The 20,991-nt window shown below is 53.1% G+C and overlaps 1 long non-coding RNA gene across 10 annotated transcripts in view; it reads right to left on the bottom strand.

The window, feature by feature from the left end:
- The window catches only part of LOC307176410, a 397,378-nt gene that overhangs the window by 243,064 nt on the left and 133,323 nt on the right, over nt 1–20,991 (bottom strand). For all 10 annotated transcript variants that reach the window (XR_013824735.1, XR_013824736.1, XR_013824737.1 and 7 more), the window contains exon 3: nt 9,014–9,150. This is a non-coding gene — a long non-coding RNA (uncharacterized lncRNA). The remainder of the gene's footprint in view (nt 1–9,013; nt 9,151–20,991) is intronic.

The following is a 20,991-nucleotide window of genomic DNA, read 5'->3' on the forward strand; positions in this document are numbered from 1 at the left end:
ACAGGCTTCCCAGGAGGACAAAAGGCACACAAGGCCTGCGAGTGTGACAGCGTTCTGGTCTGCAAGCATTCTGGGCGGCACGTGTTTCTGAGTTTCTGTCCAACTGTGTCCAACTCTTGACTTCTGCTCACGAGACTACACTGTCCACAGGGAAAAGTCCAGTGTTCTCATCCCACTGCTCTCTGCCCATGGGGACTTTTAGAACTTACCATTCAGTACTTCCTCTTGCCGACCAACATGGGCAAAAAAATGTCTGTTCAAAAGTGTATGGAGTAGTAATGGGTTAGAGTTGGAACATCAGTATGAATTCATGGTTAGCTTAACAGAGATACGATGGATACCTATGGAAACGATTAGACACATGTGTATACACGTGGGTTAGGACACTCACACGTATTTCATTGCTCTGTTGGCTGAGAAGACTTAGAAGCAGTGATGCCCCAGTAGCAGTGAACACATCTCACACCCATACGTTGGTTTCTAATGCCATGTTCCAATAAAGCAAACCAGGCCTCCTTGGAGAAATGGCTGATTCTAGGTCTGGGGGCAGGAAATATACAAGATGAGCCCGGAGCACCTTGTCATGCCAGAAAGGAAGGAAACGCTCAAAAAAAAAGGGAAAAAACAACACCCTCCCCGCCGCCCGGCAACGATGATGGTTGTATATCAAAAGGACCCAGGAGCCAACTGAAAGAGCTCCCAACGGCCAAAGCTGAAAGAACTTGAGCAACAGAACGTGGCTCAATGTTGCTTTATGAGCAACATAAAGTCATATTGAACTAGAATCCAAAGTCTATAAAAATATCCACGAGTCCGTATGGATATAAAGAAATGGGGGAGAAGAGACAAATCTCCCAAGGAGAATTCCAAACAATTTGTGTCAATACTTCGCATCAAGGCGGGGCAAAACGCCCCACTCCAGAGGTGTGACATCCTTCCAAGTACGGTGAGGAAATGGGGCGGAGGCAGGCATTTTCATGGTGGAGAAATCTAACGAACAGTAGCGTAGCCAGGCGGCCAGGGTTACTTTACGTCTGCAGTCTTCCTCCTAAGATGCATCATCTCAGACTAATGATGAGAAAAACATCAGACAAATCCTAATAAAGGGACAATCTATATAATCCCCGACCTGTACTCCTCAAAACCATCAAGGTCATCGAAAACAAGGGAAGTCTGAGAAACCTTCACGGCCAAGAGGAGCCTAAGGAGACATGACAACTTAATGGAACACAGTATCCTGGACGGGATGGTGGAACGGAAAAAGGACATCAGGGAAACATTAAGGAAACCTAAAAAACAATGTATAAGCTGTAGTCGATAATAATTATGCACCCATGTTGATCACTACTTGTAACAGCTGTGCCACACTAATGTAAGAAGTGAGCAGTAGGGAGAACTGGATGTGGGATATATGGGATCCTCCCACATACTTTGAAGACAGTTCAAAATTGCGAACTATCTTCACAGTTTTTCAGTAAAATCAGAAACTGTTCTGAAAATAAGGTTTGTTTTCAAACATGTGTGATGGAAGTGTGCGGGGGAGTGGAAAAATTATGACACCTGGACTATTTCCTTCCATTTCTGCCCCTCCTGATGGCTGCTGTATACGGTTCCCATTAAACTCTGAAAACATTCTATCAATCCCGAAAAGGCAAGTGGCGCGGATGTGAAATGTGTAAGCTGGGAGGGACTGACAGACCAGGGCAGCCGTCCGGCACGCTGCTTTCAATGAGAGCTGAGGAAAATGAGGTTCAAAGCCTGGAAGCAAATGACCGATGAGTTCCTCAGCGCAGCGCCCGTGGGTGGAGCATCTTCGGTGACTCGAGGAGTCACAGACAACCGTGTCATTTGGTCCTCAGAGCAAGAAACCGAGGCTCAAAAGCACCTAGAGCCTGAATCCCAGCTGGCAAGGCGCTGGCAGGTGGCAAAGCAGAGAGATCTGGGCACGCATCTCCTTTCTGCTCCCTGTGCAGCAGCCCTCCCCCCACCCCGCCCCCCATGGCCGGTGGCTTTCCCAATTCCCGGCCACTCCAGCAGGGGCGGTGCTGATACTCAGGGAAGAGGCCAGCTCAGGGAGGGTGACGCTTTCGATCGGCGTTTTCGTTTCTATTTTGATGAAACTTTTCCTTAAGCCAACATTTTTTAAAGGCCCTCCCACTTCTGATTTCCCACGGGGATGAAGCCAGGTGCCTCTGCTTTGCAACAGCAGAAGAATGCCCCTCTGAGCCCTTGCGGCCAGACATTGTAGGATGCTTGGCCTACAAGACTGAGGGTGGATCCCTCAGTCTTAAGGTTTCATCTTTGGAGGGAGAAAAAAAACATCCTCCAGATGCCTTGCATCCCACGATGGGTACTTTCTTCATAAAGGCACCCATTACAACGAGCTCCAGGAAAGGGACAGAACTGGAGAGAAAATGGCTGGGGGCCAAAGAGTGAATTCCCAGCAGACCAGGCATCACTGAGAGCAGCAAGGAGGACCTGGAGGCTTGGCAGCTCAGGCTTTCTGAAAGCCACCCACATCCCAGAAGAAGCCAGGCCACTAGACTGCTGTGTGGAGCTCTGCTGTTCACTCCATTACAAACCAGGGATAAAACCTGCTGGGTCTGGGGGCTTCCCTGGTGGCGCAGTGGTTAAGAATCTGCCTGCCAATGCAGGGGACACGGGTTCGAGCCCTGGTCCGGGAAGATCCCTCATGCTGCAGAGCAACTAAGCCCGTGCACCACAACTACTGAGCCTGTGCTCTAGAGCCCACGAGCCACAACTACTGAGCCCACGAGCCACAACTACTAAAGCCCGCATGCCTAGAGCCCGTGCTCCGCAACAAGAGAAGCCACTGCGATGGGAAGCCCACGCACCACAACGAAGAGTAGCCCCCGCTCGCCACAAGTAGAGAAAGCCCGCGCACAGGAACAAAGACCCAATGCAGCCAAAAATAAATAAGTAAAATTAAAAAAAAAAACAAAACCTGCTGAGTCTCACATTTTGTCCAGTTCCGCCAGGTAAACCTGGGTCCCAGGGGAGCAGAAAAGGATGGGTGAAACCTGGAGAAAACCTAGAGCCCACGCTGGGAGGTCTCCTGGAAGGAACAGGAGGCGTCTGAGGGCTACGGCAAAAGGCACGGAGAGACACACCAGGACGGAGTTATTGGTGATGTGCAGCGCTTACATCAATTTAGCAAAGAGTCCTCTCATTAGTAAAAGCTTCTAAACGTTAGGCTCGAGTTAAAAAAAGAGAAAGCTTGAAATTATGCAAAAGCACATAGCACTAGCGTGTGCTTCACATCCATCCCGTGGGGAGACACCTCCAGTTGCCATCTTGGGCATATTAGTTAATCCCCATTTCCTCATATGCTCTGAAAAGCAAATGAGATAATATATGTAAAGTGTCGGGAACACTATGAATAATACATTTGAGCTATTATTCTTTTTACTATTATTACTGGTAGTATTAGTAGCAGAACCTTCATCATACCACATACGCACCACTGCTACTCCTATAAGGACAGAACGTCATTAGTGGTGCGTAATAGGAGCTGTTAGAATACCCAGTGCTTAGTACTTCAAGAGGCAAACCGATTGGCCAATAGAATGCACAAACGACTAACGAAATGAACAATCTCCTGTAACACGGGGAGAGCATCTTAAAAGGGAGGCAGCCCAGTGGATCACAAGCGCAAGACCAGGAGTCCAGAGCTGCTGCTGCTTCCAGGAGCCTGACGCTGCAACCGCAGTAGAGTTCAGTACACACCTAAGTACACCTGAGCAAGGAAGAAGAGTGAAAACATAGAATTGGGCCCAGCTTAGGGAAACCCTGAACGTCCGGATACAGACAGAGCAGGACAAGCGAGCTCGGTTTGGGCTCCTGGTTTTAGAGATGGGACTGGGAAACCTCATAGGCATGAGCCGCGGCTCGACACCACCAGAGAGGCTTTGGGACCAAGGCAACCAAACTACCCTGCAGCCCATGGCCTGAGGCATGCATCCACCGTGCGTCTTGGTCAGCTCGGGCTGCCATAACGGAACACCAGAGGCTTCGTGGCTCACACAACAGACGTTTGTTCTCGCAGTTCTGGAGCACAGAAGTCCGAGATCGAGGGTCTCGAGATTTGAGAGCTCTCTCCCTGGCTTGCGAACAGCCACCTTCCCGCCGTGTCCTCACGTGGCAGAGACAGAGGGAGAGGGAGGTCTCCACTGAGCTCTCCTATCAGAGCAGGGCTCCACCTTCATGACCTCATTTAACCTAATTACTCCCTTAATTCCAGTACAGCCACACTCAGGGTTAGGACTCTCAGCATATGAAGCTGGGGATTTGGAGGGTGTCCGAACATCCGGCCCATGACGCTGAGCAAACAACAGTTGTTCGGATATACTGTGTCTCCCCCAGGGCGTTTTTTACCTAGTCTGTTGCGTCCCACGGCTGGGTGCAACACCTGGCTCACAGTGGGACAGTGGAAGCGGGCAGGGAGGGACGGAGGAAGTTGCTACATCACGCCAGTCCCCACAGTAGGCGCTGGGGAAGTGGATTCAGCGAGACAGACACCACCCCAGGCGGGACGAGCTCAAGCACAACGCCATTATCGTCAGGTACCTTCCCCCAAAAGGCACCACAGAGAGAAAGATCTTCATCTTCAGAAGAAACAAGAACTGGGAGAGGGGGAAAGGGAGACAGCAGAGAAAAAGAGAGAAGAGCAGAGGGGAGGGGAGGGGAGGGAGAAACAGATGACGGAGCAGAGAGGGGCAGCCAAGAGAAAGTCCAGACACGCCTGCGGATCACGCGGCAGGTAGCGGGGGAGCAGGTTCAGGTGCCTGGATTCAGAAGAGCCACGCTCATCTGTGAGGTCCACCACCAACTAGCAGGGAGCTCCCGGCAGCACAACTGCTCTGAGTCTCCAACGCATCCGTCTGTGAAATACAGGAGTCCTATTCTGCTCAGGCTGCTATAACAAGATATCACAGACTGGGTGGCTTAAACAATGGAAATTTATTCCTCACAGTTCCGGGGGCTGGCAGTCCAAGATCAAGGTAAAGCTCACTCAGTTCCTGGTTTGCAGAAGGCTGTCTTCTGGCTGTGTCTGCACATCTCAGAGAGCAGAGAGAGACGTTACTCTCCCGTGCCTCTTCTTATAGGGCATCAATCCCATCCTGAGAGCTCCACCCTTAAGACCCGGCCACCTCCCAAGGGCCCCACCTCCTGACACCATTACACTGGGGATTAGGGTTTCTACATCTGACTTTGGTGGGGGGGGGACACGAAAATATAGTCCATAACGGGAGTCCATAAAGCCAGTCTCCGGATTGCCTTCGGGGCCAGAACAGTGGTGCGTCCCTCCTTCCTTGCAGGTACCCTGCAGAGCGGCACAGTGCAGGTTCTCCGTAAACAGCCAAGGGATAAAAGCAGGACGGAAGAACGAAAAAGAACTTTTAGAAACTCTAAAGTCCTAAGCACACAGTGCTCAGTTTCCCCAAAATCCCAGAACAGACCCGGGAGCCCTTGACGAAAGAGCATTGTGTGCATGATTTCTGACTTTCTAACCCCAACTCAGGGTCCAAAAGTGCAGGCAGTCCAAGAAAACGTTCCCCAAGCACGTCCTGGACGCCTGTCACGGTGCCAAAAGCTGGGGCGAAAGAGACAGCAAGACCCAGAGCCTGTTCTCCAAACATTCCCAATCCAGAGAGAAGAGCTGGTGTTCAAACAAGGTGGACGCTTCTTCCGGAGACAGAAGGAACCCGAAGCCACGGGGGAGATAAGAACTGAAGGTTCCAAAGCCTGGCCTTTAATATTGATTGTAATAACTATCACCCGTCATGATAACTGCAGTGGGTACTCATCTGTGCGGCCAGCTGCTGGGTAAATTGGACTGAAAGAGACCCAGAAACGCATTCGCTTTCCGGGGGTGGCTCGGACTCCCAGCCTCTGCAAAGCCCATCGCGGGCACCGTCGAGAAAGCTCAGCGTCTGCTGGTATGACAGAAGTTATCAGAAGAAGCAAAACTAGGCACATTTTCCCCTAGACTTCTGAATCCCTCCTCTGCATTTGCCCTCATGTTTTGACATTAATTGAACTCTGTCTTCACTACTAAAAATAAACTCCAGGTCAGATGCAATGAGCCAAAAACCTCAATATGAAACCACAAGAAACAGTAATAGTAAAATGGGCCAGTAGCAGAGGTGTTTTGAGAATCCGTTTCTGTTTCAAGGGTAGAGTTCCGAGTGGGTCGGGAATTCTTTCAGCAAACACTCCGGACACTGAATAAAGGAAGCAACCTTGACACACGTAGCCCGTGACCAAAGACCAGGGCTGGCTCGTGTCTGAGGACAGGCAGGCAGGTGCCTTCAGACACCCTCTCATCAAAGGCTAGAGAGGGCTGGCTTGGGAGTATCAGGCAGGACCCAAGAGATGCTCCCAGAGGGAGGCGGGCCCAGGAGAGGAGTCCAAAAAGGCAAGGTGAGCGTCAAAGGGAAGAAGGCAACGCTGCGCGCAGGTGCGAGGAGGGGCCGGGATGCGACAGAATTAACACAGTCAGGAGCCAGACAGGTAAGGAGGTGGGAGAGAAGCAGATAACAAGGGCTCCCTCTCGCTGAGCATCTCCTCAGGCCAGGTTCTGAGCATCTCCTCAGGCCAGGTTCTGAGAAAAAGAGGCGTGGAGAGCTATAACGGACTTGCCCAGGGTCACAGCGGGTAGAGGGAAGTGCAACTGGGGTAAAGTCCCGGTTACGGCAGGAACAGTGCAAACAGTCCCAGGGATGGGAAGGGTGCGGAGGCCTGCTGTTGGCGTGCAGCCCAGGTGAGCTGATTTCTAGGCAGGATGAGGGCAGACAGGCTCCCAGTGGGAGAGCAGTGCCTTTAGAACACGTAGCACCACAGGCACAAGCACAGATGTTTGGGCTTTTCTCAGAGCCCCTCGGACAGAGCAGCCCTGACCGGGGACGCCTTCAGGTCTGCGAGCCTCGGATTCCCGGCGTCTACTCCTGCTCTGTCTGCTCCCAGCAGCTGAATTCTAGGGAACTTCCTCTCCCAGTAGCCCCAGACAGACCTGCCAAGCCTTTCCTCCATCAACAGAACGGTTCTTCCAGCTTTCAGATTCTCCACCCCAGTGACTGGACTGCTATCTGCCGTTTTCCCGGACGCGGGAACAGCTCGCTCCAGCCCCGCAGGTGCTACCGGGAGGGAGGGAATCCCAGAACAGGTGACTGCACGTCCACGTACGCACTCCTGCGCCCCAAGCTCATGGCCTGGACCGGGAGCGTGGGCTTCCGAAACAAAACTCAAGGACTGGTTGAGCGCTCGAGGGCCCAAGAAAGGCATGCAGCACTTTCACAGGATGGCCTGAGAGCTGCGCTCACTGCGGCTGCCTCCTGACACCAGAATCAGCAAGTAAGCAGATGGTGAAATAAAAGCGAATGGCGAACGTGAGCGTGCAGGGCTGCTGAGCGCCCGAGGATGGACAGGCTCGTCAGCTCAGCTCCTGGTAGGTCTTCTTCATACGCCATCTTCCGAGAGTCTCAAGGGGCAGCACCCTCTCCCGGAAGCCTCTCGGAATGGACAAGGGACCCTCCCCAGGCCTCCCAGAGGCCTGGTGAATCTGGAGAACCCTCTGTGCGCCAGGGCCGGCCGCCACGTTGACCGAAGGGCAAGGCCTCGTGCCCTCCGTCTCTGTGGGTCACATCAACACGGGCAGGAGCACATCAGCACGAGCCTCGGCCGCGTCCTCAGTCCTACCTCCCTAACTGGCTTCTCACCAGCTCACACTTTCTCACCCAAGTTTCCACCCTCGAAGAGCTTTCCAGTGTGTGGTAGGCCTCATTTTTCCTTTTTCCATCACGTTACTTATCATCTCAACACCTTGCTGAAGAAAAAGAAAATGTGACCGACCTCACTCTTTGCTCTGAATCCTCAGCAACTTTCTCCCTTTGGTTCCCACTCTGGCTTTTTCTCTCTATGCCCTCTTTTTCAATGATTCATTCATTTGTTCTTTCAATGTCCACAGTGGGAGGCCCAACGCTGGGGTGTTAAGAGTCCTTGCTCTAAACAAACTCACCAGTGACCGGGGGCGGGGGGGACGAGTAGGGGGACGGGCAGGGGAGGGCAGGAGAAGTCATATGGCACATAAAGCCATGCCTTCAACGGCCGGCTACAGCCCAGGGTGGGGAGGAATCAACTCTGCTCAGGTGGAGGGGGCTGTGCACGACCGAAGGCGATTCACAAGCCGTTTCCCAGGCAGACTTGGTGGCAGGGGAGAGGCAGAGAGAACAGCAGAGCAAGGACTGGGAAAGAGCCTGCTGCATGGCAGGACCTCTAAATGGTGTAACTAATGCACTGAAAACAAACAAACAAACAAAACCCTCTTCCGTTTGGGAGCATTTCCTCCACCGTGAAAGGCAGAATGGTAAACTCTTTATCTCCACCATCTCACTCAGCACCCATAACATCCTCCTGGGGCACTCATAGGACCCCAATTTTACAAATGAGGAAACTGAGGCCTGGGGAGAGGCCGAGGCAAGTAGCAAAACCAGGAAAACCGGGGTTTGCCTAAAGCCGTCAGTTTTAACCTCTCACCCTTTACCCCAAGCAGCCTGAGACGTGGCAGCCGGCGCGCGCAGTGCAAGCAGGCAGGGAGAGAGGAAGAGGTCACTCCTGGATGCCCCCGAAGGCCTGCTGACCTGATCACGTAATCCCAGCAAACTCAGCCATCCTCTCCCCAGCGTGGGCTCCACGCACCTCAGCAGGACGGCTGGACCATCCCCACCTTCTGCCGGGGGGGAAAGTGTGGGGCATCCACCTAGGAGACGGTGGACTCCTTCCTCAGCTGGGGACAGAGGGATCGCCCCCCCGGCACAAGGTCCAGGCACTGAGAACCGGGTCCTGTGTATCAGGGTTATGGAAAGCCAGCTTCCCAAGCACAGGAAGCTGGGCCGAGCAGTCGAAAACCACACCCCAAGCTGTGTTGCGCGAGATCACCAATTCCAACAGCCATCTTTGGTTCCATAAGGCTCAAGAGGAGAAAATCCCTTACCTTGATTCTTCACATCCCATGATAGTCCAGCGTTAGTTCAGGGAAGAACAGTTTTCAAGTCCCTCTGGAGTACTGAATGGATACGTATTCTTCTTTTGTCAAATTAAAGGCACCTAAATCCCAGGTGGAGCAGGATGCTAGAAACATACAAGAAAAGGGAATATTAGTGTCACTGCTCACATGAATGAATTTGGTAATGAAAGATTTCATTCATTTAAAAAATAAGAAGAACATATTTACTCTATGCTAAATGAGAAGCATCTGAAGAGCAGGCATTTATTGAGCAGCTATTATGTGCCAAGCACTGTGTTGGACATTTGACCACATGAAGCCACTTGACCCTACGAGATCGGTCTTGGCAGCCGCGTATTTCGGAAGTCACGTAAGCAGCCAGGCCACAGAGGGTCAGGTGTTCCTGACTCCCAAGCCCCCCCTCCATCAATCATGGTCCCCTTCCTTCCCCGCTAAAGCTTTTTCATTCATCTGATTCCAGGAATTCTGGGTAGAGGGGAAGGAGAAACATACCCAACAACTTAATTCTGAGAATGGCCAGTCCCTGGAAGCCCAACCCATTCTAGGGACGGTGGGGAGTAGGTGAATCATGGGAGCTGCATCAGATTCACTTGGTTGTAAGCTTCATCTGCCCTCAACACTGTCATGTAGTAACATGGGATCAGTGGACACCATGCGTTACTCAGGAAACCAAAAACGTAGCCTCGCCAGAGATTCTTATCCTAACTGCTAATGGAGACGGCTGACATGAAGAGGCCAAAAGGGTGGAGGGGTGTGGGGAATGGGACCCGGGGGCCGCCCCTGGTTTACCAGCTCTGGGAGGACCTCCTAAAATCCCTGGAAGCAGGGCTGAACGCTCAGCTGGGTGGGCGCAGACACGGACCCTCTCCTCTCCTTCAAGGGGCGGTGCAGCACCCACAGAAAGCCACACTGTCACATTTACAATGGGGTGATCCTTTCCCCTTCCAGACCTCCCTCCTGCCCACCCCTACTCCCCGCAGAATCTCCCGGCATCGTGGCTGCCAGATCGTCAAGGAGATGAGGCTCAGTGAGCACAGACTCGGGAGACAGAAGGCTGACAAGTTCTGAAGGGGAATTTGCCCTCAAGTCTGGGAAGAAGCAGAGCAGCACACAGGCTGCTCGCTCAGCTGAGAGAGAGGAAGCCAGACAGTTCGGATTCCCCGCCATCAATTCCCTCTCTCTCCTCCAGGAAAAAAAAACTTGGCCCCGGTTTGCCTCTCTGAAGACTTCTGATTGTCACATTCCTCCCTTGGATGCGTTAGCATCACGGACCGACCTACAAGAGCTCTGCAAGCCCCAGAGAGTTCCTGTCTGCTCCCATCAAGCGCTGGTTTAATCCATCCGAGTCCCAGTTCCCAGCAGGAGAGGGCAAATCCCCCCTCCCCCAGAGAAGCCCCCTGGACTAGCCATGCGCTGAGAAAGATGCCACCCTCAGCACATCCACGCTCCCTCTGTGGGCAGCCTCCCACGCTTCTCAGACATTTTGACCAGGAAAGCACTTTTTGCCTCATTGTCGAAATGCATTCGCTTCATTACCCAAAAAAGGCAGCAGCCCAGCTTCCTGGTTGACTATAGGCTCTTGTCAGAGTGCCTGGCTTGGCATCCCAGTTCTGCGACTGAAAAGGTCCTTTGAGGAGGCTGCGCGAGCGACTTCAGCTCTCTGAGCCTCAGTTCCTCATCTTAAAGGTTTGTTCGTAGTGTGAGGTGAGAATCTCCGCAGAGCTTAGCTCTTGGCCTGGCGCCTTACGAACACTTAGAAACGTCAGCTGTCATTAGTACCGCACTTAAGTAAATGCCCGGGCCCTAAATTCTTTGTCTCCTCCCAATAAGGGGGGGAAAACAAGGTCTCCCCTCTTCCTGTCTCACCACCATGACTTGTTCAGTGCGAGGCCTCAGTACACGGGGGGCTAAGGGAACCAGCGAAGCCAACGCAAACAGCACTAAAAGCTGAGGTCTGCGTCACAGCTACTCAGCTCCAGGCCTGGCTGTGGCTCTCACGTCTCAGTTTATTCATCTGTGAAATGGGATGGATTATGACACTTACCCCATCTCCCCGATGTGCTGCCAGGATTAAGTGAGATAGTGCACACAAGAGCGGCTCTGTGAACTCTGAGTACTAGGAAAACGTAATATCCTCCCGACCTCAATGAGCACCTACCAGGACCCCAGGAGGTCAGGTCACAGGTATGAACTGGTGTGCAGGCTCATTCCTATACCCCTTCTCCTTGTAAGGAGCCCACAGCAACCAGAAGGTCAGCTCCTACAGAAAAAGAGCCTCTCTCCAAGGCAGCCAGACCGACTAATGTCTTTAATTAATGTTTTAAACCATATGCACGGAGCAATGTTCCATGGAAATTAGGGAGCTAAAATTTCTAACTTTCTCCCAGGGGTCGGCCCAGCCAAAGAGAGGCGCGAGGCCAGAGCACGGGGAGGGGAGGGCGGCCTGGGCTGGCCAGGGTGCGAGTGGGAAGGTTACAGCCCTGCCTCAACACACGGAGCCTGACAGGCCGTGCGGTCACGTAGAGAGACAAGCCAGGGAGAAAGGAGACTGGCCGGGCACAGGGTGACAGGACGCGCACGGCTGCTCCTCCCAGGAATCTGGCAAGCGCAGCAGAAGAGGAAGCGGGGCGGCAGGACGACGCCCAGCAGGTAGCATGTGCCCGGGGCCTGGGCCTGAAGGGAGAAGGGGCTGCTGCTCCTAGACCTTCCTGCCTGACACGCTGTCCAAAGGACAGACTTCCACCTGCTCTGTGGCTCTCGGAGATACTCTACACTTGAATCTGAACCAAGGGGGCCACGGGCTTTCATAGGGATGCTGACAATACTTCCCTGACGTCTCCCGGGACGGAGGGAGATCACTGCTGGGGCCCAGCACTGTGCTCTGATGAACGGGGAGCCTGAGTGCCCACGATGGGCAGGTCCCAGGGAAGCAAGAGGCGGATGGGGGCCCAGACACCAGCCCCCTGGCCGGGACCTTCCTTGCTCTGCCTATAGCATTTCAAGCGTGTCCCAGTTCCAGAGCATCTACTCCTTTCTACCACCTGAAAAAACGGGCTGTACCATCTTCCTTTCTCCAACGAGAAGGTAAGGGGCACAGAGCGTGACATACAGCACCAGTGATTAATCGCCAGCTCTGCTGTGAGCAAGGCCACCGTGTCACTGGGCAGCCGGCCCAGACGCCACATGGATGCCGCCTGGGCAGCAGGGCCACCTGGGCACACTGATGGCAGCCAGGACCAGCCACCCCATATAGGGCCCCGGGCTGCTTGGCAGGAAAGAGTGAGCCAGCCATGAAATAAGCGACCGCACGGGGACTCCTGACCTGGAAATCATCAAAACGCCACCCGTTCAGAGCAAACAGACCATAGTGGTGGGCTGCAGTGCCTACAGGAACAGAGGACAGGACAGCTTCCCCCAGGAAGCCCCCGAGAGTAGGCCCTGGCCTTGGGATGTGTTTGTTCCCCCCAGAGAAGGCCCCGGAAAAGGACATAAACACAGGTACTGCTGTGCCTCTCCTGGAGGGGCAAAGCTGGTGAAGGCCCCAGCCCGGCTCACACGCTTGCCCCGGGTTCTGTGAGATCCAGCAGGCCAGAGCGCAGAGGCAACACGTGCAGACTCAGAACACAGGCTGCCTGGGTCAGAGCTAGTTCCCACCAGTCAGCACCCGTGCACCCTGGGCAGTCTCCTTAACCTCTCTGATCATCATCTGTAAATCAGGGCTGGTGAGAGCAGCTACTTTCTGAGACTGGGGTGGGGACCACAGCAATGTACGTAGAAAGTACAACGCGATGTGTGGCTCAGGGTAAATGCTTAACACTTTTGTTATTCTCAGTGTCTAATCGCTGTCATTATTCCTGTTGCCTAGCAGGCAGACTGACAGTCCTGGATTTGAATCCCACCTCTGCCACTTCCTGGGAATGTGACCAGGGACCAGTCACTTGGCCTCCCTATGCCTCAGTTTCCTCATCTACAAAAGATGGACCAGCCACGTGGCACCAGCAAGGATTACAGGGGCACACGTAGCAAAGCAAGGGGGACAGTATGAGCTTTCCAAGATGAAGGCCCTGACCCCAACTGAGGGGCATTCTACAAAGCGACTGGCCTGGACTCTTCCAAAATGTCAAGGTCAAAAACAGCCGAGGAACTGCTCTAGGATAAAAGGAGGCTAAAGAGACATGGCCACTAAGCACAGGGCTGACCTGGAATCAGAGAAAAACAGTCCTAAAGGACTGTTATTGGAGCAACTGATGAAACTGTGCATGGCCTGTGGACTAGATAATACAATTGTAGCAATGCTAAATTTCCAGCATTTGATCATTACACTGTGGTTATGTAAGAGAATGTCCTTGTTCTTAGGAAACACACGCAGAACGTTTAGGGATAAAAGGGCAATGTCTGCAATTTACCCTGAAATGGTTCAGAAGAAAAATTGTGTGCGTGTGTGTATGTGTGTGCGTGCGTGTGTGTGCAGGGGGCGGGGTGCAGAGAGAGTTAACAATCTGTGAATCTGGGTGTACGGTAGTTCTCGTATCATCGTTGTCATTTTTTCTGCCGATCTGAACTCATACCCAAGTAAAAGATGCCCAAGAGCTGGGGGTAGGGGGGTGCGCAGGAGGGTGGTAACAGGCCTAAAGGTCTAGTACAGACCGTCCACGCAGGCCCAAACTGTAAGCCTTTCCCACCAAAATCCAGTCACCTGACGTCTAAATGTTATGATTTCTTGTGTAGAATGCTACAAAGGATAAGACTGAAGTTGAATTTGAACTGCCACCCCTCCTGCCAAGAAAAAGAAAGACAGATGAGGGCTACTTCTCGCCCCAGGGCCAGGCTTGGAGGGCCCAAATCCTTGCCACCCAGCGGGGGGCGGGGGGCACCCTGGAGGACGGGAGAGGCAGCACGGACCACTGCAGACAAGGCTGGCTCTCGCTACGTGCCAGGCAGTGACATGAGAGCTGTCTGCATCTCGAGTCATTTGATTCCTCCAAGAACCCTCCAGGCAGATTCTACTGTTATTCCCCTTCCACACTGCAGGAAACTGAGGCTAGAGACAGCCTCCTGCCCGGGGTTTAATCTGGAGCACGAGTGAGCTGGGATTTGCGCCCGAGCTGCAGCCACAGGATTTCCACAGGCAGCAGGGAGGCAGGCACTCCAGGCCCAGGAGCGGCCAGCACCAAGCCCAGCCCTGCCCCTGAAGCCGAGGCCCCAGGCCCCATAATGCTGAGGTTCCAGCGCAGCTACAGGGGGCTGAGATCCAGGCTCCCCGTCCTGCGTTCTCCCCTCAGGCCACCCTAGCACTGTACGCATTTGATGCTCGACACCTGTTTTGAGATGCGTTCACAGAAACACAGCTTCCTTTTCAAGGAGTTTCAGCAACGCAAACTGTGTGGGGAGACCCAACACACTGGGGACATCAGTGTCATCAGCGAGGAGAAAACTGGGTCTGGGGACAGAAGGGGTAGGGGTCTTCGATGAAAACTCGTTTATCCCTTCTGTGTCTTGTCTTGTGAATGACTTACCTCTTCAAAAATGTTTGTTCACTTATTTCTTTAATACGAAGTTAGGAAAGGAAATCAACCCAGTTCCTGTGTAAGCCTGCTCTGAGTGTGAGCCATTCCGCGCTGTACAATGCCGCGTCGCTGTACACAGCTGTCACTCACTACACATCCTCCTATTTTCAGGGGTGGAGGGACCAGAATGATTAAAGACCCAGAAGGAGCAGCCCAACCCATTACACTTGAGGGTGCTAAGATCCGGTGGCCAAGAGACCAGCCCGTGCCGTTCACAGCAGAACTCCAGGGCTGCTGTGAAAGCGAGGTGGGAACACCACCTAAAGTAGTCCTCTCCCAGTTTTCCAACTCCAGTGCCAGGAACTGGGCGGTGCTCTCAGCCCTACCTCCACCCAGGAGGCGGGTGGGGACTCTTGGGATGGCCATGTTACAGCTCAAGAAACAAAGGCACGGGATACGTGGGAACAGTGCCCAAGTCCTCCGCAGGGGAGAGGCTGGTGGGGAGTGCAGAAGTCCAGCTCCGGAAACAGTTCCTAAACCCTACCCTTCCCCCAGGAGGGAGAGTGAGGACCCACCTCTGTCCCATGAAGAAAGGATCTAGAGTCAAGAGATTCCCGGGTTCCCAGCCAAGCTCCCCACAAAAGCTGAAAGCATGGGGGAGACGGCATTTGACAGCACTACCCCGTGTGTCAACGGAAGAAGATAATATCTGTGAAAATGCTTTGTAAACTGTAAAGTGCCGTGCAGATCCTCCCATCAAAAGAGAGGGTGCATTGGTACCCGGGGGAGGAAGAGGCTTCGGGAGGGTCAGCCTTACCAGGCAGCTCTCCCTGAAGCATGGCAGCATTTCACCTCCTGACCTTCTACCCCAAACTCTCTTTTTCATACCTGCACTTATATTCAACTTTCTCTCACGAACATCCTCCCACCGCCTCTCCCACCCCAGGGGTGTCAGATTGTTAAATCAACCCCAAGGTAAATAGTTTTCGATTCTCCAACCCCAAAAACCTCCCTTCCTGCCACTGCACTTGGGTCTTGTCACCCAGAACATCAAAGCCAGCGTTTTCGGTAAAAGCCTTTCAGATCACTTGGGTGACGTGTGAAGATAAAAACAAGCTGCCACATGCCAGGCTGTGGAGCACACCTTGGTGCCCAGTGCAGAGGTGAGCGGGCTGGGAAGAAACGGCGAGCTGTACTGGCCAACACTTTGCAGGGAGTCCAACGCCCTGCCCCCTCTCCAAGTCCACGTCCGCTGGGTGACCTTGTAAGTCCCTTCCCCACTTGGGGCCTCTTGCCAAGGAAGGGGTTGGATGGCACAATCTCTAGGTTGCTTTCAGCTCTAAAATTCACTGATTCCATCTCACCCTCCTTGCTCAGAGTCTCTACTTCCTGAACTGTAATGACAGTTGATTTACATACAGGAAAATAAAAGCAACTACCAGGTCGCTCATACACTGGGCTGTAGTTTTTGGTGACTCACAAAGGAAAACATACATGTTTCCACTCAGCTCAAAAGAGTGGTCCCTCCACTCTCCAATTACTCAAAAGTCACTAGGCCAATGGGAGCCCTGGGGAAGTTCCAGGCTACCGGGAGTTCAAACGTCAGTGGACGTAAGCTCAGCAGGGAATTTCCCATGGCGGACAGGTGCAGCAACAGGTGGGCTGGAGGGAGAGTCCCCTCCCTCCCTGAGAAAAACAGCCCTTACCCATTCACTCTCCATCTCGATAAGTCATCTCCTAGGGAGCCAAGGAAACACCGGGTCCAACACTGGGCCAGGGCCCACCTTCCAGGAAGTCACACCCCAGAATGAATGTCCCCTCTTCCAGGAAGCCAATGTTGCACCACCACCCTCCCCAAACCCCGTAGCTTATAAACCCCATAAGCACAGCAATGGGGGCTGGCATACAACAGACGCTAAAAAATTCATTGCTAAAATAGTAAATACTTGCTGGATGACTTAATCGTGCCGTTTCCATAAAGCTTAAGTAATTCCATCCCCCAAAATACTGGGTGCCTGTTGCGTGCTGGGTACCGGGGATAGAATGGTGAACAAGGTAGACATAGATCCATCCGGCCATCCCCCAAAGCAACTGCCCAACGTGCTGGCAGAAGATGACCCTCAGCTGTCGGCCTCCTTCGGAGACTGTCTTGGCTGTAGACGCTGCCTTGCCCAAGGCGGCACACCCTCCCGAGGGAGCCTTCAAACAATGACTGATCAGTCTCAATTCTGGGCAATTCTCAAAGGCCATTCTAGTGCCAGGGCTCCCAGGGGGTTGGCTGGGGTCTTGGTTAGCCATCGTCACAGCTCAGCTTCTCCCTCTGCCCCTTCTTGATTTCCTCCCCCTCGGTTTCACAGCTGTTGATTCCAAAGGCACCCCACAATAAACATCCCACTTACTAACCTCAATCTCAGCATCTGCTTCCCAGGAAACCCAACCTACAGCAAGAAGGTTCTCGTGATTGATGTTCAGGCCCTGTGCCATCAGGATGAAGGGTTTAGGGCCAGGACAAGTGAACAGACCACCCCTAGCTGGGACAGCCACCTTATTGACAGGGATGCCGAGGCTGGGCTCAAGGCTGTGACCAATGAAGGAGAGCTGTGAATGAGCAAACACCTGTAGCAGTCTTAACATGTGATGAGTCCCAGGTCCTTAAGGAAGAGGTGCGTATGCTTCATCTGTGTCCTCCCGGCACCCAGTACAGGAAAGGAGCTCTGTTGAATGATTCGGTGATGACTGGATGGACCAATGGATATATAAACAGACATACTTGGTTGGACGAGAAAGTCACACCTAAAGCAGCTAGACAACAAATGAAAAATAATGATTCTGTATAGGTTACATTACGTCATCCATGTAAGCATTTCTCGTGGGGCTCAAGAAATATTCACGATGAAGATGACAAGAGAGCCACTCACAGAGAACTCCCTAGAGAAGGTGACCTGCAATCAGCAGCTTGAAAGAAGTGAGAGAATGGAGGAAAGCACATGAAACAAGAGAAACGAGGCATTAGCACTGGTCAGCTGAGCTCTGACTGCTCGTCAGATACCTGGTACGTAACCACTCTCATCGTGGGGCTGCCGTGACAGCCCAGGACGTAAGATAGGGGATGCCTTCCGTAAACATGACATCCATCACCGTGTATGCGGGCTGTGATGTTCCCATTACCAGGGGAAGCCACGTTGATGGAAGGTCCTGAACACAGTACTGCAGTTTGGAGACTTAATCCTACAGGGAGAGGAAGCCATCGGGGTTGTGAAACAGAGGCGTTAGGTGGCAGCTGGGAACCTACACTTCAGAACTGGTGCAAGATTTCTTCAATCATCCATCCCTTAGGTTTTGGACAGTTGCTTGGGATGCCTAGGCTGCCGTGTTCCCGAAGCAGATGGGGACTTGGGAGGCGCCTAGAGCCTCCACTCTGAGACAGCAGCCTCAGAGGCAGAATCAACACTGGAGAACCCCAGACGCCAGCCTCAGTCCCCCTAAGAAATGTACAGACCCTGGGGGGCCATCCTCACCCAGGCACCCACCCAACCCGCTGACAGTCCTCATTTCTGAGGGTGATGCCCAGGGAAACAGACAGGAGCGCCGAGGGAAGGGGGAATAAATAGACAAGAGTGAGTTGTGAGGACAACGGGGAAGGGGTGAAATTTACTCGGGAAAATTATGAAACGGGTGATGTCACAGAGGCTATTTGTTCAGCAGGACAGTGTATCCTAGAAAACACAGAGGACTCTGGCCTATTACTCATCCCTGAGCTGGGAGCATCTAAAAGGCTAAATGCTGGGGCCATCACAGGGGGTAGGCAGAGGAGACCCACCTCCAGGGCCAGCGGGATGCTGAGTGTCAGGCTGTACAGATCTCAAGAGGCAGTAAAGCCCAGAGTTCAGGAAGACAGGCTTTGCTGCCGAGCGATCAGGGTTGGAACTGAGGCTCCACCACTTCCTTCCTGCACGACCTGGGCTAGGAAGAACCCACCTCCCAGAGCCTCTGCGATACAAACCTACCAGAGTGCCCACAGGGACCGAACAGCACCTATGCAAGGCACTGGACGTATAGCGAGCACCCAAAAGTGACGCTGCTGTTACTTAATCATCGGTCACAGGCATACGTAAGAACCAGCTGGTGCTACCCTTTCCAACTGCATCCCACAAATCCCTTGGGCTTCAAGAGTCTCCTGTGAGGCCCCTCCTGGGGGCTTAATGGAGTTGAGGAGGGGGCAGCATGGGGACCATATGCCCATTTTGACTCCAACAGCCCTGCTTTAATTGTTATCTACATAAGGCCTGCACACAGACTTCAGCTGGGCCGAAGGGGTTTGAGGGCTTTAAGAAAGCGTGAAAGCTTCGAACATTCATCCTCTTACTTTACTAAAGAAAAAAAATGAAGCTTCAAGAATCAAGGGGCGGACTTCCCTGGTGACGCAGTGGTTAAGAATCTGCCTGTCAATGCAGGGGACACGGGTTCGAGCCCTGGTCCGGGAAGATCCCACATGCTGCGGAGCAGCTAAGCCCGTGCGCCGCAACTATTGAGCCTGTGCTCTAGAGCCCGTGAGCCACAACTACTGAGCCCACGTGCTGCAATTACTGAAGCCTGCGTGCCTAGAGCCCGTGCTCCGCAACAAGAGAAGCCACCGCAACGAGAAGCCCGCGCACCGCAATGAAGAGTAGCCCCCGTTCGCCGCAACTAGAGAAAGCCCGTGTGCAGCAACAAAGACCCAAAGCGGACAAAAATAAAATAAATAAATTTATTTAAAAAAAAAAAAAAGAACCAACGAACTCATCTAAACTCACACAGCAGGTCAGCGGTAGGGTAGGGAAGGTGCAGCTGGAGACCCTGAATCTCCCAACACTTAGTTCAAAGGCTGGGGTTGTTGGATGCGTCCTCTGAGGTCTGCTGCTCGGGGGGTATGAGACTCCCACTCTGTGGGCACGGGGGCGGTGACCCCCCAATGCCTTGGCACCGCAAGTGCAAGTCCACAAGTCCCGACCCTCAAAGCCTGGTTCAAAGAGCGAAAGGAACATCAAGTGGAGAATCCGATCCCAGGCGGAGGAAAAGCAACCCCTCCACTTCCCAAAAGAGGGACAGTCTTCCTCAGATCACTCCCCAGAGCTGGGCTCAGGGCGTAGACCCGGGGGTCTGGTAAGAACCGCCCCAGGAGCCACTGAGGCAGAAATGGGACTCAGTCCACAAACGTCAGGGATGAGAGAGGCAAGAAACTAAAGAGAAGAAACCAGTCCCTTCCTTGTCAAGAAATCACAGCCCCCAGACACTCGGACGGGTCTGGTCCGAAGTCACCCATGGGTTTCTACCTGCCCACATCATAGGGCCAGCCAAGCAGTCATGCAGCTTCTCCAAAGGCAGGGAGGACAGCAGAAGAGCAAGACTTCTCACAAGTGGAAATGCTCTCCCGTGACCACAGGTCAACTGTCAACCCAAGAGTCAGCACAAAGGAAGGAAACCCTGGCATCGAAGAACAGATCAGTCCTACAGAAATCACTCATAACGGCCACGCGTCTCCAGTCTCCTCAGTGCTGGGTGCCGGTGGGCTTTCCACGTGATCACCAATCCTGAAACACAGCTATAGTGTCCCCAAGTGACAGATGGGTGAAATGAGGCTCACAGAGCTTCCTCAACACACAGCCAGATTTGAACACATACTGTGTGGAGTGTCCTGTGTTTGTAGCCAGATCTACCTAATAAAGCCCTTTCCCGAGTCCCTCACCCTTTTTTCCCCACACTCTTGTTTTTTGGGGTTCTTTTTGTTTTTTTTTTTGTGGTATGCGGGCCTCTCACTGTTGTGGCTTCTCCTGTTGCGGAGCACAGGCTCCGGACGTGCAGGCTCAGCAGCCATGGCTCACGGGCCCAGCCGCTCCGCGGCATGTGGGATCTTCCCAGACCGGGGCACGAACTCGTGTCCCCTGCATCGGCAGGCGGACTCTCAACCACTGAGCCACCAGGGAAGCACCCCCCCCACACTTTTGTTTTAAGAACATTAGGTCTGTACGACCTTGTTTTATTCAACAAGAAAAACACAGGTTGTCCAGCATGGGTGGGATGCAAGCCACAGTGACACCACCCACAGAAACACTGTGGAGGGGATAACCTTGGAGGTTTCTTGTCACTCTAAGATTCTCTAAGTCTAAACTGAAATTCCAACTCCCATCCAATTATTCCCCCTGAGTTGAATGTAGGCACTCCTACAACCCCCAAAACATAAGCTTTGCTCTTCCTTAGGGACAACAAGGCTCTTTAAAATCCATCCTGGCATCTCCCAACTGGCCTCAGCCATCCTGGGGAGGAAGGTTCCAGCTGGAGCGCCAGACGAGGACTCCAGGCACCCGACGACAGACAGGGAGTGCTAAACAGGGCTTGGGGGAGCCTCCCAGCCCCACAGGATGTGGCAAGGTGAAGAAGAGAAGAATCAGAGAAAGCAAT

Source organism: Stenella coeruleoalba, assembly GCF_951394435.1.
Source record: "Stenella coeruleoalba genome assembly, chromosome: 17".
In the NCBI taxonomy this organism is placed as follows: Eukaryota; Metazoa; Chordata; class Mammalia; order Artiodactyla; family Delphinidae; genus Stenella; species Stenella coeruleoalba.